This window comes from Thunnus maccoyii, chromosome 23, assembly GCF_910596095.1.
Source record: "Thunnus maccoyii chromosome 23, fThuMac1.1, whole genome shotgun sequence".
NCBI lineage: Eukaryota > Metazoa > Chordata > Actinopteri > Scombriformes > Scombridae > Thunnus > Thunnus maccoyii.
Genome location: NC_056555.1, coordinates 18,994,416 through 19,017,473, shown reverse-complemented (window position 1 = coordinate 19,017,473; position 23,058 = coordinate 18,994,416). Strand labels below are relative to the sequence as shown.

The window sequence follows — 23,058 nt, the reverse complement described above, 5'->3', positions numbered from 1 at the left end:
TGGTCCTCCACGTGCAGCCACGTGATTACAGCTGCAGTGTTGTTCCTGACTGTCCATGATGCACCGGCAGGTTGTAACAGGTGTCATAGAAAAGTTACAAACACTTGTGAAATGCATTCAGCTTGTGGGAAAAATAAGGAAAATTATATATACATTGTATACACATATATGATATTTTTATGTACATTGAATGTATTATTCATGCTAGCTGTGTCTACATCAGTATTGCTCATAATAAGTCACATATATTTTTAAACAAATATTTGCACATTTCCTTTAAAAATTGAAGGTATTGTAATTTATTTAATGTATATACAGTATGTTATATTATACATTACTCAGTTTAAATAGTTACAGTATGTAGTTGGAGAAGTCAGGGATAGTTGAATGTTTTATTGAAATGTGCCAGTTTCCCCTAGTAGATCAAAACTCACTATCGCCTGACCTGCCAGTTAGTTATGCTATAAAACACCTGAAAAAGTGATCTTCAGTACAGCTCAGCAACGTGTCAAGGACAGCTGTAATCTGTCTAAATTATTAAGTCTGAAAATGAAAATCATAACTTATCTCTCTGAAATCAGTTTTTTTTTAAAAACACAGTTATACCTTTTGGCTCACTTGAGGCTTATAAAGAGTGATTGCTCGCAGCTTGTGGTAACTGAAAGAACTCTTCATCTTTGATGGTTGAATATCTAATTATTTTTTTTGGATCCTATAACCACAGAGACATGCATATGACCAAAGAATCATTCTTGATTAATACGCTGATATCACTTATAAATATATAAATGGAACCTGTTATAATTTCATTTACATAGCAAATGGGCTGAATAATACTGCTGATGTAGTTATTCTAGGTTACTTTTTAAAAATGAGGACGCTGGACAAGAGAAAGTAAAAAAAGTTCAAGGACCTGTTGTCACTGTTAAGATTGTTGCTTCCACTGCAGCAGCACAATCCTTACTGAGCCTATTTTCACTGGTTATTTCTATTACTTACCTTATACTCCATGTCAGTTGAAGGAGGGGCGGGGGGGCACAAAACTGTAGCCAGGCAGGGGAAACTGGAAATTGAGGTGGCAAAAGAGAGAGAACAACAACAGCTGCAATGAAAGAGTGACAAATACAGCTGCGGGTGTTTCTGAATTTTGGTGCCATGGTTACTGCCTCTTTTAAAGGAAAGATGTCAACAATGGAAATGAGCCAGAACAGGAAAGAAAAAAACTCTTTTTCACAATCCAACCATGATGTCACCATGTGATAACTGAGACTATTACAGCAGTATATCCACAACTGTTGTTTTATGTTTGCAAGAACTGGTTGATACTCATGCTCCTATTCTTGACCTGTTTGTTTATTGAACACCACGTGATTTAGCATTTTTTTTAAGCTGATGAAAGGAAAAATGGTTCCTTATACTGTATTTCCATGCATATAGAGTGATTTACATATATGTCTAATCAAAATGCATTTTCATACGGTTACTTAAGGAGCTTCTGCAGCTTTGCTTTCACCTCCTGTGAACTCATTTTACATGACCTATTTGACACGTGTAGTTTCATATTTTGAAGTGGTACCTCTAACAATACATAGATATATAATTACTTTTAGGCTCTATAGGGATGGTAATGTTGGTCAGTCCACCACGTTGGTCCAGAGTGAAATATATCAACAGTTACTGGATTATCATGTACAAGGGTTGAATCCTAATGACTTTGGTATTTGCCACAAATGTCCCTCTAACACCACAATGAGGTTGACATTTCTTTGTTTTAGTGAAACATCTTGACAACTATGGATTTCCTTGAAATTTGGTACAAATATTCTTATGAACTTCGGAAAGCTCTGGACTTTTTATCTAGCACCATCATCAACCGTTAGTATGGCTGTAGAGTTTCGTTTCTGCAGAAGTTTGAGATACCAGATTATTTAAAACTACACTAATTGCATCACTCCCGTCCAGTCTTGCTTGTTTCTGACTAGATATTAACATCCCATCTAACTTTAAAGGCAAGGCAAGTTTATTTATATAGCACATTTCAGCAACAAGGCAATTCAAAGCAAGGACTCAATGTCTGTCTGTTTGTCTATTAGTCTGTATTTATGTCCTTTGCATATCTCAAGAAACATTCATCCAATCTATGTCACACTTGGTGGGTGTTTTGCTGGGGACCCAAGGACAGGCAGTGTCAAATTTGGTGCAATTTGGACATGTTCAATATTAATAAACTTTGAAAAAAACAAGCGAACTGCGCTCTGTGCAGCAGCGGGGTGGGTCTTCAGGGCTCTGCGATTGCATGTCATGAGTCCAGCTGACGATCAGAGCTCTACAGCAAGTCAGAGAAATGTTTTTTCACGTGGCATGCTCTAAAAAGAGAAAAGTAAGACAGCTTTTAATCAAGAATGGCCAGACTCTTAGGCTGGTACGTAAACCTACTAATCTTTTGAGCAAATAGTAAATCTAAGAGCCCAATATGATTGATTCACTTTATTTTAGGATGCACATTTTTCTCTGTTATGTAGGCCCCTGTTTTATCTTTAATGCAGCCCTAATTATACTTGAAAAGAGAAAAGATTCACTGACAGTACTTAACATCTCTGTACACATGTAACATGTTTATACTCATTCACACCTCACATCAACAGTATTCATTTTTCTATGCCTTGAAGCAGCCGGAGGTCAAGAAATCAGTCACTGCACTAGTGTTAAAAAACTGCTGGTCCTCCCTGATTAGTGATGTATCACATTTTTGAGTGATGTGCCCAACACTGTCTCAAGTCATTAAGCCAAACCCAGAAAGCTGTTTGGCAGACCTCCAGAACTGGGAATTAACCAACAGAAGGGCAAAATAATCAACTGCTGTACTGAATTGGAGTTGGCTGAGCAAACTCAATTCAATGTCATGCAATTGATATAAGCAAATGTATGCACTGAGCCAGCAGTTTGGCATTGCAGAATATAATGTAATCATTTAATTGGAAGATGCTCTTTAGGACTCAGAAGGACAATTAAAACATGCTCATCTGCTTGGAAGCCTCTTTTGGCAGTTTCCAGTCATAAATAACTTCCATATTCATACAAGACTCCATGCCAAACGTTGCATCAACCTTTTAGCTTGAGCTTTTGTGTGTTCAACACAATCGGTGCATCTCTTGCCCCCAGAGTGTTTAATTTCCCATGGTGGTTTATTCCCAACCGCAAATCTCCTGACATGAGGGACGTGAATCAAAAGAGGGCCGTTTCCAAGACAACAGTACACACTGATTGTCAGTAAACTGTCTGCGAGAGTGCCTCTGTCTCTGAGTTAATGTCTTCTGTTTATGTCTAGAGTAGCATTGTGGAGAGAAATAAACAGCATTTGTGCCGCGGCCAAACCTGCCGGGACGTCGGTGTGCTGCCGTAAAATCAACTCCACTTTAAAATACATTTTAATGGCAGTTTTAGGTTCGCTGAAAGGAGGGAGCGCTGGATGATGAAAGGTTAGTGCGTGATTATGTTAATGCCAACTTGTAAACACAAAAGTAATCACTGCCCACATTGTCTGTATTGCCCTGTTGGTGTTTTCATTAAGCTCCCGAACACAAAGAATGAGGCAAAAATGTAGAATACCCGCTGTGCCTCTTTGTGATGTGAATTTGCAGTTATCCTATCAGGACTGATTTACAATTATGTGTTTTTTCAAATTGAAATTGCTTTACAATATTCAAATTTTTTTTTTTTTAAAATGTCAATAACCCCAATTTTGCAGCCTCTTTGAGGTAATCTTGACAAATTACACACTTTTTACACCCAGACGATACCCATCAGCCAATAACTGACTAGAAAATGTGATTAGAAAATCAGGACAGTGGAAGACAGGAATACCAAACACATTAATTTGCATTTAATGTGAGATTGTTAAGGTCTGTTTAAGTGTGGACAATCCCCTCCAAGGATAAACCAAACAGAATACAGACCAAATCTTTAATATCTACTGCCAGTAGCGAGAAATTTGTGCATTTTATGGGTAAAAATGTTGATAAAAAGGTTGTATCTCTATTTCTAAACTAGGGTTGTGTTTATTTCTGTTGGGTTGAGGGAGGACAGAGCCCGAGAATGTCAAATGTCACAGTAAATGTCAGTGGAGTGGCCACCAAGACGGCAGTGTGAAAGTGTTCATATCTGTGAAAGAGGGTACACTGTTCAGTTTCTTTTACTTACACAAGAAGGTAAATAACAGTTTCTTCAAGTTACATCAAGCAGAGTAAATATAAGAAGAAAAGCTGCTTAGCGTCAAGTATTTCGACATCAGTAGGAGATTTATTTGGCATTAACAAATTACCTTTTACATCAGAATTAGAAAGCTGTTCATCACCTTCAGTATTAAGATGTTATCATGATATTTCAAAGCGGGCAACCAAGGAGCCTTGTGGCGACAGACACGCTTCAAGAACATGGGCTGTTACATCTGCTGACATTAAGGGAGCCTGCGAGTGAAGAATGATTTCATCATTAACATTCATGAGCGGGAACATGGATGGCTTCCAACACGCTGCGCTGCTGCCTAAAACAAAACACAGCCAGACAATACTGAAATTACAGCCGTAATTGATTATTTTGGAGACAGTGAGAACATCATCAGAAATCTGAATGCATCAGCACAACTTGGGGAAGACAGACAGTCCTTTGTCAATGTCAAGAACACTGATTGTGGAGGAAAAAAATCACAAAAAACCCCATTTAGAGTACAGGTTACACAGTGTTTGTCCCTCAAGAGCTGCACAAGTTTGTGGACGATGTTTTTACATGTTTTAACAGTTGGTAGAAGGTGATAATTGGTCTTGTTTCTTGCAGCTTTTAGTTTTTCTTGACTTGCTGCCCTGTCTCAGCCATAAAGACACGATTTGTTGAGGCTGGATCAATTTGTTACTAAACAGTTTAATGACACCCTGGCTGCCCCCCCCGTAGCACGCTCCTAAAAAGACTGTTTTGTGTTAATTATTCTCACAACACTTGAGGCTGCTGAAGCTGGGATTTGTTGCCTGTGAGTGCCATTTGGCAGATTTAAAAGCCTCAGCAACATGACAGGCATTAATTTCTTATGTTTATACACCCCAGAGAGTGTGTGCCTCCGTGCTCAATATATTTTTGAAATGGGACACAACTATTTAAATACAAAAGAAATAACTATAGGTGTGAGGTGCTCAGTCTAAAGGGATAGTAGAAATAGGAAAATGACAATATATTATTTACTCCACAATCTCATCTTCCTCTTAGTTTTGAATATGTAATACCTTCACAGTGCATTTTTCATCAGGAAAAGTGACAAATATATACTGAAAGATGCCAGTGTGATCACTGTTCCTGTTGGTAGACAGGATTGTCCTGATATACAGCGCAGAAAGTAAAATGGAAGAGCTATAGATATATTTTAATATGTTTCTTATCTTTCCCAGCAGCCATTAATTTCTATTAAATTCCGTACGGTATGAAATTGAATCAGCAGACAACTGGAACTTGCTTATGTTTTGTAATCCAACATCAAGTCTGCATTCATTGTTACGTTCATGTTACGTTATCGTTATGCAGTAATTCAGTTTAATTCAGTTGAAAAGTCTACAGTGCAACATCTCACACTGATAATGTAAGTTTGTCAGAAACTAATGCAGATATGATGTCCACTAAGATTTTAATATTATAATAAAATGGAACGGAAACCACTGGAAGCCATGAAAACTAGAGAAAATACACAAATTTGTTAGTATCATGGTTTGCAAAATGGTTATTGATCCTTGATTCATACTAATTGTACATAGAATAAAATAATAAGAATAATTCTGGGTTATTATTCAAGAGAAGTGGGATTGTGGTGCTAAAAAGAAGTCTGACAATGCCAGAAACACAAGCAGGAGGATGATGCAGGATACACATACAGGACTGAGACAAACGTCCGGGTTAGCAAAGCTGATTTGTAGGAGAAGGTGACGAGTGAAATTATTACCCAAACTGTCTCACATTCATCACAGTTTACGGTCTGACTTCCTGGTTCAAATTTATCACGCAAGCTCACATTGCGCATTTACACAGTTTTCCTGTGCAGTGAGGGATTATTTTACAGTTTACATCCAGATAAAGGGGGGATGTTGGATAGTTTGGCTGTTACAAACTGTCTGGGGAGTACAGCATTATCATAACTAATAGGAATGATGGAAAAAACTATGATAATAATAATATAAATATACTTATAATTAACCAGAGTTATCCGTTAATTTTATATAAGTGTAGTGTAAGTAGAATTGATGGTTTTTGCAGGTTTCATAGCCTGTTTTAATTGAAGATATCATGCAAAGTGCCTGTTTTTAGGCTCATTCTGTGAAGTTCAGTCCTTTAGCTCACAGCTCACATGAATGAACCGACACACTATTCCCCAATTATGTTGAAAAAGAGAACGAAATATGCACATTCAATAGCTACCTTTGCCGAGAAAAGTCTGCCTTGCAGTTAACCTGTTAAAAAGGCATCTTTCATTGCCCTCATGCAGCAGGTTTGATTTAATCACGGATTTCCTAATGGCTCTGTGGTTTAATTAGGCCATTTAAAGGTTAACTGCCAGGTCTGCACCCATATCCACAATGTCTTTCACATCTTTCACCGCTGTGCTCCCTCTGCAGCTAGTCCCTATCATCTCCACCTTTGTCTATGGAAAAGCAGATATAGGGAGCCTATTTTCCCAGTATACTTTTATATAAATAATGAGTGTTCCCTAGCATGCATTCACTTCATCTCGTCTTGCACATTAATGCCTACAGACTCATTTTTCACAGCAGGTACTCTTATTTCTTCTTACACTTTATAGCATACATGATATCTAACACAGAATGCAATCAAATTATATTATACTGAAACAATAAATCTTTGAAGTCGAACTTCTTTTTCTTTTTTATTTGATAATTCATTAACCACCTGACATTTCCTGTAAGCAACTATGCAGCTATGTATCTGTGAAATAGGAAAAATCAACCATTTATACTCCATTTTACATACTTTTCTTTGTATATATTTATTTTTTATATATATATTCTTTTCTGATATCGGTAAAAATCACTTTAAAAAGATTATTAAGTGGGCAGCAGGGCTTCTCTGTGGTTTCTCTTGTGTGCACTTCTGTTAACACTCAAACAGCTCAATAGTTAAACTGAGGAATGTTTCACCACAGTTTTATTAATATTGATCAGGGTGTCATGTGTTTTACTGCTGCATGACTCTGCCTAAATGCTTTGTGTTATATGTGTATTTTTATTATCCTGCACATGTTTTAACTGATTTTATTCTGTTTCAATATACATTTTACGTTATGTTGGTCTGTCTGTTGATTGGTCGGTCCACCACTGTGGTCCAGATGTAAATATTACAGTTATTGCATGGATTGCAATTAATATTTTTTACAGACATTCATGTCTGCATGGTTCCCAGATGATGAGTTTGCCTCTGGTGGTTGACATTAGTGGTTTTTGGTGAAATGTCTTGAAAACGACTGCATGGATTGCCATTAAATTTGGTTTAGGTATTAATGTTCCCTTCAGGACAAATTTAACGACTTTATGTAGCGCCGTTAAAAATTTAATTTGTCCAATACTTTGGTTTATGACTTAATACCTGCAGAACTAATGACATTCCCATCAGCCTCAGCTTTGCTTTGGGTTTAGTGCTTATTAGCATATGTTAGCATGATAACACACTAAACTAAGACGATGAACATGGTAAACATCAAAACCTGCTTAACATCGGCATGTTAGCACTATCATTGTGAGCCTGTCAACATGCTGACATTAGCATTTAGCTCAAAGCACCACTGTGCCTGAGTACAGCCTCACAGAGCTGTTATAAGGTGGCTGTAGACTTGACGTCTGGCTAGTAGCATTAGATGAAAATTGCATATTCTGACATTGGTGCATGCATGGTGTATTGCTCTTTCCATGCTGCTTGTTGCTGTTCTCCTTGATATTGTATATTTTATACTTTGTGCTAATGTTATTTCATTTTAGGCATCTTTGTTAACACTTGAACAGGCACAATATTAAAAATTGTACCTTTAAGGCTAACTCATTTATGGTTTTTAGATGACCAGTGGGTATAATCCCTTACAAATAATTGAAGGAAATAAAAAATAGATAAGAATTAAACTGGTCTCCTATGGTGGCAGCTATATCAGGGCTGTAAATTATGATCTCATGCACGATAAACATCAGTATGAATTCATAAGGCGTCAATCTTTCCCCACTCTTAATCTCTGTTTCACTCTGGCGTGCACACACAGACTCTCACCACGGACGCACTCGGATAAGCGGTGACTGATCACGCTGAGAGCGTCTCACTGGGATGTTCAGAACAATTACCTCTGCCTCGCTGCCACTCAGGACCCCTCAGGTGAAGTCATTATCTTAACCAGAGGCTGCTCGCTACAGTCACAATTAATTCACATTAACAGTGCAGCTTGGGCCACCAGGGCCATCTGGATGCATGGCTCCAATTATACTCATTACTGGACAAGGCAAGGTCCTTGACATCGGGACTTTTTAGTCAGCTGCTACAAAGCAAAAAGGTACTTTTAGGTGGCTGCTTTACAAAAGGAAAGGTAATGGTTGCTGGAGTTTTAATGGTAAGTATAGAGTTAGAAATTTGAAAAGTAATTTTCAAAATTCAAAGGAGTAATTTGCCTAATTTGCTACTTCAAAAGCTAAAAGTGAGGAAGGTCTAGGTGACACAGATTTGTTTCGTATTTTTTCATATAACTGATTATCAATCGTAGTGGATACTTGGTTATATCCAACTTAACAGAAGGCAGCGTTAGCAGAGAAGACCATTTTCTCTTGGAACAAGAAAATATATCTTGTATCCTTGTGGTTCTGTCCAAAACCACCTACTTTATTTAACAGTATGAACATTTATTTTCTTATGTTCCATTATTAAACAGCTGCACAGGCACTGATAGGCTCCCTTTCTGTCTTGCATTTTGTCTGTTTTGATGTAGTCCAATTCTTTCATGATGAAAATGAACCTTAAACAATAAATGCTGGAGAGTGTGTGGCGTTCAAACAGTTGGTCTTGGACAGAAGCGTTTTAAATGTAGAAAATACTCCAATCAAATACTCCTTCAAACATATACACAGGATATATTTATATAGATATGGGTTACTTAAAGTCTTCTGCAACTCATATTCACTTATCCAGCTTTATATATCTTTATCTGCTGGTTAGTAGTTGACAATTTGCACATCCATTATTATTTTATAAAGTTCTATATAAGACATGAATGACTCCTGTTTGATTATCTAAAAGCAGATGACAGACTGTTCTCACCAGAAAAATGACAGCGTTCGCCAGTTGTTCAAACAGGTAAAAATGACACATTTACATTTTAGTGAGAAGCGACTTGTGGCCAGGCAAATGATAGCGGTTCGGAATGAAAGGAGGAAGTACTGTGACATTATAGTGCTACAAAATTTTTTGCTTTCCAGCAACTCCAGAGGGAAATATCTGACTCTTTAGCAGCTCCGCTATGTTCACCAGCTAGTCTCTGGGCAGGTAGTGTACAGTGGGTTTTTAGAGCTTTCTCTCTGAAAACAGCTGCCTGCTGCGGCTGAAATTAATGCTTTGAGAGCAGTGAAAGTAAAGTTGCAGATGGACAGCAAAACAATGAGCTGAAAATCCATAAAGCCGAGGAGAGCTGCAGAGTCGCTGACAATTCTCGATAGGTTCGTCACTGCAACCCAACGCCAACACATTACACATGGCTGCGTTTATAAAGCGCTTTTATTCAGAGCACCTTACAGTATTTCCCCATTCACACTCACATTCACACTCACATAGATGGCAGCAAGCCACCACGCAAGGTGGCTACCCTGCTGGCCCAAGGACACTTCGACTTCATTGATACATTGGTATTATAAAACATATTGATTATAGCTGCTTGCTTTCTTTTAACCACGATAACCACTATCTCTCCCTAACTTTACCCAAGTATTTTTTCGTTTCCTAAACTTCACTCAAACTTAACCATCAAAGTGACACATCAGAAAATGTTCATATGAATCTTTTATAGCGGTCATTTGAAAGTTTTGGATCAGAAAATACTTAAATCAGTTGTTTTGGACAGCACTGACAAACAACCTATGTTGTTGTTAAGGTCAGTGGACTTGTGATGATGATAAATGGCTAAATTGTGATAGTAGTAACCTAATAGAAGATTATTGTATCCCTTGCTGCTTTATAGACATTTTACATCTCTTATATCACAGATTTATATGTTTCAAAGACTGTGTGCACCTCAGAGCTCAAAGACGAGAATCTTGGAGTGACTATTAATAGACTTTGTGCTGCTCATCACTTAAAAGACTCCTAACATTTCAAAACTGCAAAGAGTGTAAACAAGGCTGTTTTTCGGGGGACTCCTTACTTAATATTATTCTCTGTAATGTTTTTGTGTTGTTTGCCTTTATAGTGTGTTTTTATTTTGATGGGAACAAGCTTTTTCCTTTAAATATTATTAAATTTGTGGAAATTTGTATGCTTGTGTGTGCAGATCGAGAGCATTACAAAGGCACACTGAGCACATTAGGAAATACGGCAGCCTGTCTTTGCTTTTAGCCGTCTTTTGATCCAGATTGATTTTACCTTTTACTGTACATTCATTTTGAAATGACAAGCCTGACCTTAGGACACTGTAATCATGATAATAAATGTACTGTCATATCTCTCTGATTAAAGGCAGCGCGGTGGGAACGGTATCAACGAGGCTTAGCTGAAGTAAGTGATGGCTATTCAAGTGTCTTTTAACCTGACTGTCAAAACAAAGAACCTTGTGTTCACTCACTGAAACAAGAGGAACCCGAAGGCTTTATGTACTTTATGCTTTTTTGCATAATGAATCAAAAGTTTTCAAATTAAAACTTTAGCTGGTCTTCTTATTGCCTTAGTGAAGACATTACAAAATATATTTATTCATGATTGTTTCCAAAGTAATAAAATCAAGCCTGCTCTTCCCTCCTACACCCAGACGAACGTGTGTGCTGTGCATCTAATGTATTCTCTTTCAGATGGACTAATCAATAACCGAGTGGCCATGCTTTCACTCCTGCTGGGGAGGCGGGAATGAAACATGTTGATGATGGAGCTGTAATTCACTTTAAAAATCACCCCCTGCAACTCTTTCACCTTTGGCTAAATATTACTCCTGAGAGTACAGTCATAAGATATGTCTGCAAGTATGTCTTTCAGTTGTTGTCTCTTTTGTACTTTATTTCCATTTTGGTGTGGGAAACCACACGTTTAATCATTTCTCCTCCTCTGTCCAGAATTACTCCAGTGCAGACATCCGCAATTCAGTAGTGTTGGTCTTTGATTGAGCTGTTGTCATGGTGACCTGGATGTTCGATAGATACCGAGCTGGAACGGAGAGACTCTCCCCGCTTCTAGCAGAGCTATAATTAAACACAATTTAAAGCAAACCACAGCGTTAATCTCTCTCAGTGCCGGCTGATGCGGTTGTGTATATTGCAAGGATGTGGAGAGTGCGTGTCAGTCAGCTCGCCAAACCCTCAGCGTGATCCTCAAGAGAATAGGGTGATGGCGTGCCAAGATGAATGGCAAGATAACCTCACATCCGCCAAAACAGTGGCAGGAATGTAACTTCAAGTTATATAATTTACTGTTTTCTGCTGATTACATGTCTGGTTCGGATTGCGTGCATGCATGTCTCATTCATTGTCGAATAAAATTTGATCAGCTTGTCTAAACATTGATCCTCTGAGCATGTAAATGTTAGATTACACTGGATGGAAGAAGCACGGATGGCACAAAATTGCTAGTCAGACTGAGAGATGTTTATCAATTATTATGTAAGTCAAACATTGCACAAGACAGATGACTAGCTCAGACAATCCCCAAAAGAGAGGAGAAAAAAAAAACAAGAGAAACATTTTGTTTCGAACATGTGCTCCTTCCCTGAATAGCTGGAGATAAACCTCATGAGAGGTGAGCAGACGAGACGGGAACACATAATCCCAGATGAAGACACGAGGCCTTGGCGACTTTATTAGAATTCTGGGGTACATTTGACCGAAATCAACAGTACAGACACCCAAACAAACAGGGCTAGAGAGTGTTTTTTATTGAGCTACTTGCACTTCATTGTCTAACCACACTGACAACCCCCGGCGAACACTAGATGACCTATTCTTAAATCCTCGCCCACGCACACAACAGAACTGTCAATGAAGCTCCCGTTTGAAGGATTCTTCCTCTTCTTCATCATCAAACTTTGTTTTCTTTTCTAAAGGTTATCAAAGGTAATACAGAGGCACAACGCTGGCTGGGTGGTTATTAATACAAGGCAGGGCTAAGACGCTCCATGTCTGTTACATAAGAGTGGATAGGTACCGTGTTATGTAACACCCGTTGTGCAAAGTGCAGCACCTGCTGTGAATGACACACATGATTCGAAAATCATCTTTTCACACAGAAATACACCAGAAGTCCGTTAACGGCGGCAGACTGGATCCTGGTGGATTTATTAAAGCTTTAGTTTTAGTTTCCTTCACTGGTTTAATTAGACTTTTAAGCGTTTTATGTAATTATTATCAATTAATAAATTGATACATTTAAATAAAGCATTATTAATCAAATAAGCTACTGTGATTGGTGCATTGAAAAACTACTAAAGTTAATTAAATTTGCCAATAATTATACTTCCATACTCTGTTTAAATAAGTAAATAATTAATGATTGAAATTGAACATTGAAATAAAATTTGTTACATAAATTCTAAAAAGGCTTTTAATCTTTGATCACAATTAAATGTGTCCACATCATATTCTACTTTGCTTTTTATTTGTTTTCTGCTTTAAAATTCACAGTTTCCATTTTGTTATCCCTTAAATTTAAAATGTATGTATAGGCAGTGTGTCCCTGAAAAATTAAATGACATCCAATCAACAACATGCAAACAAGAGCTCAGTTGAACTTGGTCACTGACTTCCAACACCACAACTCTGGTCAACATGTAACAGCAGGCCAACGTTTTTTATCAGTTTATTAGTTTATTAATAGATGAGGTTAGGAACCAAATGGGGCTACCTGACATGGCAGATAAAGAAAACTTCCCGTCTTTGTTGTCCAACTTAAATTTTCGAGTTCTGCATCTCTTCACCTCATCCTGGTGCACCAAGCTGTAACAGACTCATTACTGTCATGTGGCTGAAGAGCAGAAAACACCCCCTCTAACTATAGTTAGGTGAGTTTTTTTCCACCATCGGACATCAGCAATCAGCCAGCCCACACTTGGAAACAAACTTTGGCAATTTTCACCACAGACAGTAAGATTCACCACAGTGAGATTTATGTTTTATCGAAAGTGGTTTCAACAACCATGTTTTGTTTTTTAAGACTTCGAGAATGAGGACTAACTGGTTGGTCTGATTCTTCCCAACCTCTCGATCTTTTCTATGGAAAGCATCAGTGACAGTCCCAAATGGGGCAACTAAAAAACATTTATGCAACTAAAACTGTGTGGTCAAGGCTATGGAAAAAATGTTGTGATGGTTAAAAGAAATCAACATTTCTGTTGGTAACAGATGGGGTACCAACAGTGGTCTCTTTTGTCAAAGTTACATGCTTTGTTGACCCAACGCTCCACTCTGACTTCCTCTCTAAGAGTTTTTGTGTTATGCAACGTTGCCAGATGGGAAATGTAAAAGTATTGTGCCAGAGGCTTAAAATTACTGTTTTTTGAGGAAAATTATTGTATGTGAGTCGTAGCCAAGAGAACAAATAGGCGTAAATGTGTAATTTCAGAAAACACAGCCTGTGCTGGCTGCAACGTGTGCTGTGTTCATGGACGCGCCATAAAGTCCCACTTCAAAGATGCTCAGTCACAAATACAACTCTACATTTCTAAATTACTAACATCTTATCAAAGGAGGCATTTCAGAGAACAAAAAACATGCATGTTAGAAGCTATTTAGACAGCGTGACATTTAGATGTTGCTGTAGACATCTAGGCTACTGTCCAATTTGTTGTGTCTTCCCTCTGTGCTGTTGATGTGAGTCTTTAATCTCCCACAGCACTGGAAGGCAGCAATTGACATGAATTGTGAGACATAGCACGTACAGGTTGCCATGCACTAATACTAACTGTCACAAAATTATCAAATTATCGTACATTATTGGACTTTTGGCATTGTTGATCGTACATCATACAGTTAGGAAAATTGTCATACAAATATGATAATTATCATCCATCTGGCAACGCTGGTGTAACATCACACTACTTCTATGTTTGCTTTTGACAGACAACAGTCATTATTTAGATAACCACAAGAGGTCAACATAAGTTACAGTTTTAGGAGTTTGAACAAACAACCAATGCTGTTGTTTTTCTGGTGAGGACAGTCTCACAATTAAGGACCGAAAACATCTTTAATTATTCATGTGGCACACCTTGTTGATTCTTGTTGATTCTTCCTCGCCTCAAAAACAACACAGAATCTGTGAAACAACTTGACAAAAGGACATAGATGAAACCAGCAGCCTGCCTCGCCTGTGGCTCGGACCTCTCGCAGGCAGGCGATGATCCTATCTGTCTGTGTGCACCCTGTGTGTATGGGTGAGCCACAAAGATAGTGAGCCTATAGGGAGAAGCAGCTCATCAGCACATCACCTGGGACAAAAGGCCAAAGCAGGAGGAAGGATAACACTGTTGTGTAATCACAGCTAACAGAGACGCCGCTCAGGTCTGGGTCTAATTCCTTTTTATCGGACTGGATTATCAGACTCGGGCTAATGGTTTTGGAGAATGGACAGGGCAGGGATGTAAAAGCAAGTGATGTGTGTTGTCAGGCTCTTCTTTATTTCAGTTTCAGGCTTTTAGGATGCAGAGGTTTGAGAAATGGAGAAATAAAAATAGCAAGGATAGGAATGAAAACTACCAACACACAACATACATTTTAGTGAAAATCACTGTTTTGTTTCACAAGAAAACTGCACAGCGTACCTTAAAGATATATTGTGTTTATTTTAACATTGGCATGACGGTTGTGTAAAGCAATGTTCTGTCCCAAAAGACAGACAATGAAAGCTAAATCATAGTCATCCAGGGTTTTCCCATAATATGTAATTTCTTACTTGGAAAGATAAAAAAAGAACGATGCATCAAGATCAGTGGCCACCTCCATTGTTGATGCAAATGGTAGGCTGTGAAATCTCAGTCCAACCCACAAGCCATCAAGTCTGATTGCCCTGTGAGAGTTACATTATACTTTGGATTTCAGCTCTACCTGGTAATTAATGCGGACAGCGTATTGCCTCAGCTCTACAAATGAGCGAAATGTCCATCTATAGAAGAGTGCAGGTTGGATGTGGAAGTGAAAGCGTCAATTACTGCGGTGGCACGTCACTTGTAAACCAGCATATACAGTAACACTGTAATGATTATAGAGTATTTCACTCGTTATGTGCTGTTTCTGAGAAATATGTCCAAGAGATTGTGCAGAACTTGTTACATGTTGAAAATCAAATGCCATAAAAATAAAGGTTATTTAGGTTTAAACAGACTGTTCTGTTATTAGCTGCTCTAAAAGGAAAAAAACAAAGCAAAATCCACAAACCATTGCCTCCATGAAATCCATTTCCCTTTTATAAACCTTAATTAAATCCTGTTTGGTTGCATTCTGAGGAGCATGATGACAAATAACCAACCAGAAATTGCTAAAGATCAGGCAATGTTCCCATATGGGGCCGATGGTTAGCCGCAACCCCTCATATCTCATGTTAGCTTGATATTTTCATAGACTGTGTGTAAAAATGGACATAGCGAGGTTTAAAGTCACCTATTGGTTTGCATTGGTGTCGGTTTGAACCCCACTGTTGCAGCTTATGGTCGTAGCCATTTGGAGCCAGGATCTTCCATGTTCATCTTCAATGTTAGCTTACTGGGAACACCCAGCATTGCACACTTTGGCTAACGGTAGCCACTTAAGCTAACAGGGCAGGTATCCTACTTAGCAAAATATTGCGACAGTCCGACCCTGTGCGAGTCCAGGAGCCAGGGAGAGCAGCAGGTGAACCAACTGTCAATCACAGCTGTCAATCAACGTCAATGATTTTACTTTGTTTTCTAGTTTGATTATTTATAATCTACCAAGTGATTCCTGTTTAATTACAGCACAGTCACATTCACTCTGTGGAGGTCAGACAGAAGTGCTACATTATTTTGTTGTTGTCATTGTTATTTTTTTTCCAAGAGCGTCATAACTAATTTCAGATTAGCGTCAGAGGGGGTGTGAAAAGCCCAAACATCTGTGCTTTCACTATCAGTGTGAATGTGTTTAATTCAACACTTCCACTGCAGTAATCTGCAGCCGGCAGATTCATCTATAGGTAATTACCCTCTTTATTTCCCTCTTTGAAATCAAATGAATCCCCCTCAGATGTAAACTGGTCAACATTAAGAGTCAGAAGAGAAGAGAAGCCACTTGGCAGATTTGTGTACTAATGAATTAATGGCAGTCATGGCTCCTCTGAGCCTCCTGTGGAGAGAACGAGCACTTGAGAGATTTTCTATTACAGTAGTAACAAATGTGAGTGAAGAGAGGTTTCACAGACTGAAGGTTTCTGTCTTCGTCTGAATCTCAAGAGACTTTCATTTATTGCTCTCTTGAATCTGAATAAACCACTACATGCTGTAGTGGATGAAACAAGGCAATAAAGTCTATTGACAGCTGAATTGACAGGTCGATCAACGTTATTGTATTACTCTTGGTGTGAAAGCTATGAAATCAACCTCTTCTGTCATTTTGAATAATTCTTTTACTCACAACATGGCTATAAATCAGTCTGGGAGCAGATTTCTATACACTATGAACTCATTTTTTATGCTTTCCGGGAAGGTGGCGTGTTTTTGCCAGTCTACTGAAGTAAAAAATAAATTGTCTTGGGAAGCAAAAGGTTAGTAAGAAGGATGTAAGTTTAAAGTCTTTCTCTTCCAGATCGTTCTGTCTGTCTGGGTCTGAATATGTCTGTCACTCCCCTCAGTCTGAATGCTTTCTTTGAATTCGCCTCAATTCAGCAAAGTGCTCTTTACCATAGTCTCTGAAGCATTTCTCTGTGGTATTAACAAAATGATGGATTCAAAATGGCCTTTTTGATTACTTTTCCACCATCAGTGGGTAATGCTTGCAGTTTTACATGCTGCTACACACCGTATGTCATAAAATGGAGAAAAAAAAAGACATTTGATGGAAAGGAGTACCATTTAAAGCCTAGCCTGCATATGTGAGAGACAATGCCTTATTGTCAGATAGGTATGCAGAACTATTCATTAAATATCTCATTAGATGTTTTAATATGGCCTTGGGCAGAGATCCATCGAGGATCAAGACATTTACTCCCCTCATTAACCATTCAAAATGACACTGTCTTTGCTTTCTGGCCTCCATATTTGGACCCAGAAATAGTCTTGGCATATTGTCATGTGCTTTTTCCTGCCTGATTTTGAGAAGAATTATCATCACTCGCGCGGACTTACAGAAGTCTTGCCATCTGGAAGAGTCGAAGTAATAATCTTAAAAACTGGCACCTACCTCCTCCAGTATCAGTTTTCATTTTAAGCATCTTGTTATATTAACCCTGATGAATTTAATTAAACCGTCACCTTCCTCCTCCTCCTCCTCCTCCGCTTCCACACACACACACACACAGGTGGATTATTGGAAACGTGTAGCTGTCAGCTCCTCTTGGCTGTCCTTCTCTCCTGGATGCTTTTGCTTTGTTTTTTTTTTTTTGATCCAGTCCAATGTGACTCTGGCTGAAGCCTGAAAGAGCTGCACTGTCAAGGTTAACAGAAAAGTTTGTTGTATATAGTTCTCAAGGTTACACTGTTCTTTGCTTATGATCCTAGTATTTATAAAGGTTTGTGTGCATCTGTGCGTACTCTGAGAGTGTTTTTGTCTATAACCTCTTTGTCACATTAGTGCGGAGGTGTTTGTTGTATTTACTCACTTGCAGCTACATGCTGACATGTTGGAATAGCTTTTCCCCCAATGTCCCTGATTTAGTGTTATGTTTTCATTATCAGTAGCTCGGCTAGGTTGTAATTTTAACAACATGGGCACAACACACACGGGTTCTCGTAACTGGTGTCAGCTGTATTTACTTGTATGAATCAGTAAGTGTGCTTGATCTATCCTCTGCTAATAGCCAAATATGTTTTGCACTGTTTGTGCATATGATAAATAGCTTCAGCCCTGCCAATTAACAGTCTGGTTTCAAGAGTTATTGCTTTGTTATTGCTTTCTATTGTGTTCACCAGCTGTCTGTGGGCTTCTGTTAATAAAGACAGACCTGTAAATTTTACATTTGCCTCAAATATCAAGGCTTTAGTGCCATGTTAGTAAAAACTGTTATGATTTATACCCAAATTTTCACCCAATAAAAATCCTAACATCCAAAATACAGCCATGCTTAATGATGGTATGCTTCAAGTACAGAGTAAAATGCCTCCAATGTGGCTCCAATAATACATATATTCAACCTTTATCAAATGCATACATGTTCCTGGAGTATGGAAGAAGGTCCTAAATGACACTGAATAAATGCATAATGTTGCTTAAAGTGCCTCATATACAGTGCAGCATATATATATAGTTTTAATAGATAAATGTGGCTACATAAGCGATTACTTCAAATGTCACAAACTGCAGGGATGCGGTGTTGCGTAGAGCGAGAGGCCTTTCACTCAATACTTTGCAACCTTTTTCCTGAGGAAAACATTTGGAAGGGGACAATTACAGAAGGACAGGATTTAGTCCCTGCACCATCATAACCATCCCGCTGGCGAGAACGGAGGCGGGGAAGTTGGCTTTGATTGCGGATGCATTGGGTTCAACTCTGTCCAACACTCCCTTTTACTGATTTCTTGCTATATCACATCAAGATTAGAAGAAAAAGGTCAATGCACTTTCAGGAACTGCTCAGTAAAATTGCACCAGTGCTTTTTTTTTTTTAGCCATCCCAACCTTTTTATGAGCCGCATCGAAGACAATTTCTTTGTTATAGAAGGTGATAAACTGACAGACCCTGACATATCTCATCTTGTTAACGTTATGTAGTTAGTTACTAGATGACGCTTCAAATCACTCATCAAATATCTCATTAAATATGTGGCCTTGTGTTTTGTGATGTTGAGCCACTGCTCACTTTCCCTGAAACCCTGTCTCATAATGGAAAATAACATTTTTATGAATCTGAAACTTAAGAGAGGGAAGAAAATTTGTCCTAAAAAGTGTAATATGACTGTAAATGCAGCAATTTCCTTCTTATCTCATTAATATTCAACTTGGTTTTTAAACAGTAATTGCTTAAGACTGCATCCCTTCAACATCAATCACATATGCTGTTTCATCTTCCTTTATGGTAAAACCCGCAAATGCTGCATCATCTGCCAATGTAAACATTTTGACAGCCTCAGAGACTGTCAAACAATAACTGGTGTGCAGTGAAAACTGGAAAAATGAAAGGGTACAACCCTGGAGAGCTCTTCTGTTCCACAAGAGTTTGAATAAACTGCTTTAAATATTCCCAGTGAGAGTACCTACAAACACTTTAGTGAGCTTGAGCAGTGATTTGTATGTTTATGTTCCTATCAAGCCCCACCTTCCCACCCTACCCCCCCCCCATTCCCACTCTTGTATGCCTGTGCTTCATTACTCCACATCTCCCCTAACCTTTAAATACAGATGCATTTGCTCCCCTCCCGGCCAGCTTAGTGATTCTCCTGCTGCCTTAAAGGTTAATAGATTTCCCACCCCCCTTGTGCAACGGAGCGCAACTGGATGGCAGTCGTGGACATGGTGTGGTGTGTGCATCACATTGGTCCGTCTGACACATACAGTGAGAAGTGGATGACATATAATTGACAGGAATTTGATGGTGCCCTTCTCTAAAATACACACACACACACAGTGAATTTGATAAATGTTATGTAAAATACTCACGCATTTGCAGTTACAAAACAATTTGAGTGATTTGAACCCAAAAGCACCACTCTTGCTGCTTCAGTATATTTTGTCTCCAAGCACCATGTTTCATTAGGAATAAGCTTCAAACAGAGACCAGTCTGTATTTTGGTTTGTGGGCAGAGTGGTAGCCTTATTTGTCAGTAACCATGAGGGGACTCCCACTGTTCACCCATACAGGCAGGAAAGACCGAGAACACATGTCTGACACAGAAGAAAGAAAAAGGATTGAGCTATCAGAAAGGGCATGGCGAGAACTGATGGGGCAAATTGATTTCTCTCAGGGAGACAGCAGCTCTGATGATCATGCATCGTATGTTGTGTTACATAAGCATCTTGCCGCAGCTAAAGGGAATGACAGAAGTAAACAAGGCATAATTGTGAATACAAGCAATTGGTAGTGACAGGGTCGGAGACGTGGGGCCACTGGAAACCAGGGGGGAAAATTCTGCACTGGAAAGTCACCAGGAAATCCAGTCATTTTCCATGATATTATTGTCTCACATCACCGAGGGCTTGTTAGCCGTAAGATTCTACATGACAGTGGAAATCAGTTGCACTCACAATACTATTTTGGCTTTCAAATGGTGCTACTCTGAAATTATTGAGTGATGACAGTTGCATCCAGGCATGAATTTGGCATTTATTTTCATTTTAGGCATAGTCATTTGCAGACTTTTTGATTTTATTTTGGTCTTAATGCATTACTAAATCTCTCTCGCTGGCTGAATTCATGTTGTTGAAGAAGAGGCAACACAGTGAACTGTAGGAGGAAAATGCAGAAAATACTTGAAATTTACATGAACACATCTTTGATGAAGCATACAGGCGAAGATGATGGAGATGCTCAGTCATTGCTGACTGGATTTTCATCAAAAACCATGCATTAAAACAGCTTTACAGACAGGGTGAGAAAAACATTGTAATAATGACCATGATGATTACTTTGTGTGATTGAGCGAAGTAAAAAAATCAAAATTTACAACCACACTAGTGGCTCTGTAAGGCTGTACCTGTGCACAGCAGTGCTTTGAGATAAATACTGTTTAGCAGGTATAATGTTTACCAGTTTTCAACATCTTAGTTGAGTTTGCTAGCATGGTAACGTTTGTTAATTAGTACTAAACACAAAGTACAGCTGAGGCTGATGGGGATGTCATATTAGTTTTGCAAGTATTTGGTCGTAAACCAAATTACTGGACAAATTAAGTTTTATTTGACTTCATGGAGGCACTAGATGAAACCTTAAGGGATCATCAAAGTGATTACAATTCAAATTGAGGGGGACATGAGTGTCTGTATGAGATTTTATGGTAAGTCATCCATCCAGATTTCACACAAAACCACACGTCACTAGAGGAAAATCCAGGGGATCACCAAAGTCATTAGGATTCAACCTCTTTGTAAGGAAATTAAATTTTTGTACCATGATTTATTGAGCTTATCATACAGCAGAATGAGCATTGATTCATATAAGTGCCAACTGCTCTCACTGTTCAGTATTTTTTTCTGTATAGGCCCTCCTTTTTTCTCACAGCTTATGTAAAACCTATATATGGGTACCTATTTTCCATTTATGATGTACATATATATGTTTCTGTGTAATCTCATCTCATGTTTTCCCATCTTTATTTTCAATTAGTGTCACCTGTCTGGGTTATGTGATTGCCTCCCACTGGCTGTTGCTATTATATAAGTGACACCACACCCTTATTATCTGTTTTAAAGCCCTGATGAAGACATACAGTGGTTGAAACATGTTGATTTTTTAATAATTTAGCCACTACAATAAAGGGTTTTCAGTATTTCCTTCCTCGCTGTTACATTTTCTTATATTTGGAGTGCCTGGATTGCTTTCTTGTTTGAAGCACTCTGTTTTTTTCCCCCAGTTTTCCAAGAGCACCCGACACATTTTTGATCTAGGTTTGATTATATAAAGCAACCAGTCATCTCTCTTCACAGCCAGAATCCCACTCATTAGCAGTGAAGTAGTCCTGGCTGTCTCTCTCTTAATGGCATTGCAGATTAGATTCTTAGCTCTGTACTTTCTTAACGTCACGTTCATGCTCATCAATCTGGAATAATCCCTCGAACAGAGTAATTTTTGTGTATTGTCAGGCAGACTGTATTCACTGGCACAGAACTAGCTCAAAGCCATGAAGCAGACACTAATTTGCAAAATCTATTCATTTCGTCTGTAGCAGTGTTGTCATTCTTTTTCATTCTGTTTCTTTCTGATTTTTAAATGAGTGATGGTTTGCATGGTGGATGGACGTGAACCATTTCGTCAACCAACTTTCATGCCTGAGATTGAAGTTTGCAATAACTGATTATTATTTTTTTTCTTTTTTGGCCACTGTGGAAACAAGCTGTAAACACAACAGTGATATGTTATCACATTTTAAGTTTAATGGCGAGCAAATAGCTGCCTATTTACCAGCAAACCCACTGCAACATTAGCAGTAATTCAGGGTCGTATTTCAGGCCACTTAATGAATAAGTCCACTATTCACTTTTATTGTTTTTCTCCACCGACTCCTGCAGGAAATATCTGGCTCTTCATGTTCTCCACTATGTTCTCCAGTTAGTCACTAACTGTGTCTGTCTGCCGTATTTAGATCTTTTACCCTGAAAACACCTGATGTTGTGGGCTGGAAAACAGTGAGCTTGACAGAAGCTACAAAGTGTAGAGCTGAGAAGAATTGCAGTGAGTTTGACACCATGAGCCAGTGATGCATTGTTAATATAAAAGTGTTTATTATAGCTGCTTTGAAGTCGCACAAATCTATACTTTTATATTACCAGTGGATCAAATAAATGACTATGTAATGGGAGAAGCTAGTAGTGACGAACACACAGAGAATTATCACCAAACTCCAATTGACTTTCAGTCAAGTCAGTTTTATTAATATAATGCCAACATTAAACAAAGCCAGCATTCCCACATGAACAAGCATTTGGCCACGGTGGCAAGAAAAAACTCCCCTTTAACAGGAAGAAACCTTGAGCA

At 38.5% G+C, this 23,058-nt stretch overlaps 1 protein-coding gene across 2 annotated transcripts in view; it reads left to right on the top strand.

Annotated features, from left to right (window-relative positions):
* The window catches only part of tnnt2c (troponin T2c, cardiac), an 83,169-nt gene that overhangs the window by 38,999 nt on the left and 21,112 nt on the right, over positions 1 to 23,058 (top strand). The window contains exon 3 of one of the 2 annotated variants that reach the window (XR_006093892.1): positions 8,297 to 8,404. The exons of the other annotated variant lie outside the window; for it this stretch is intronic. The gene's annotated coding sequence lies outside the window, so the exon portion shown is untranslated. Of the gene's footprint in view, positions 1 to 8,296; positions 8,405 to 23,058 lie in introns of those variants that run through there. 2 annotated transcript variants of the gene reach the window in all.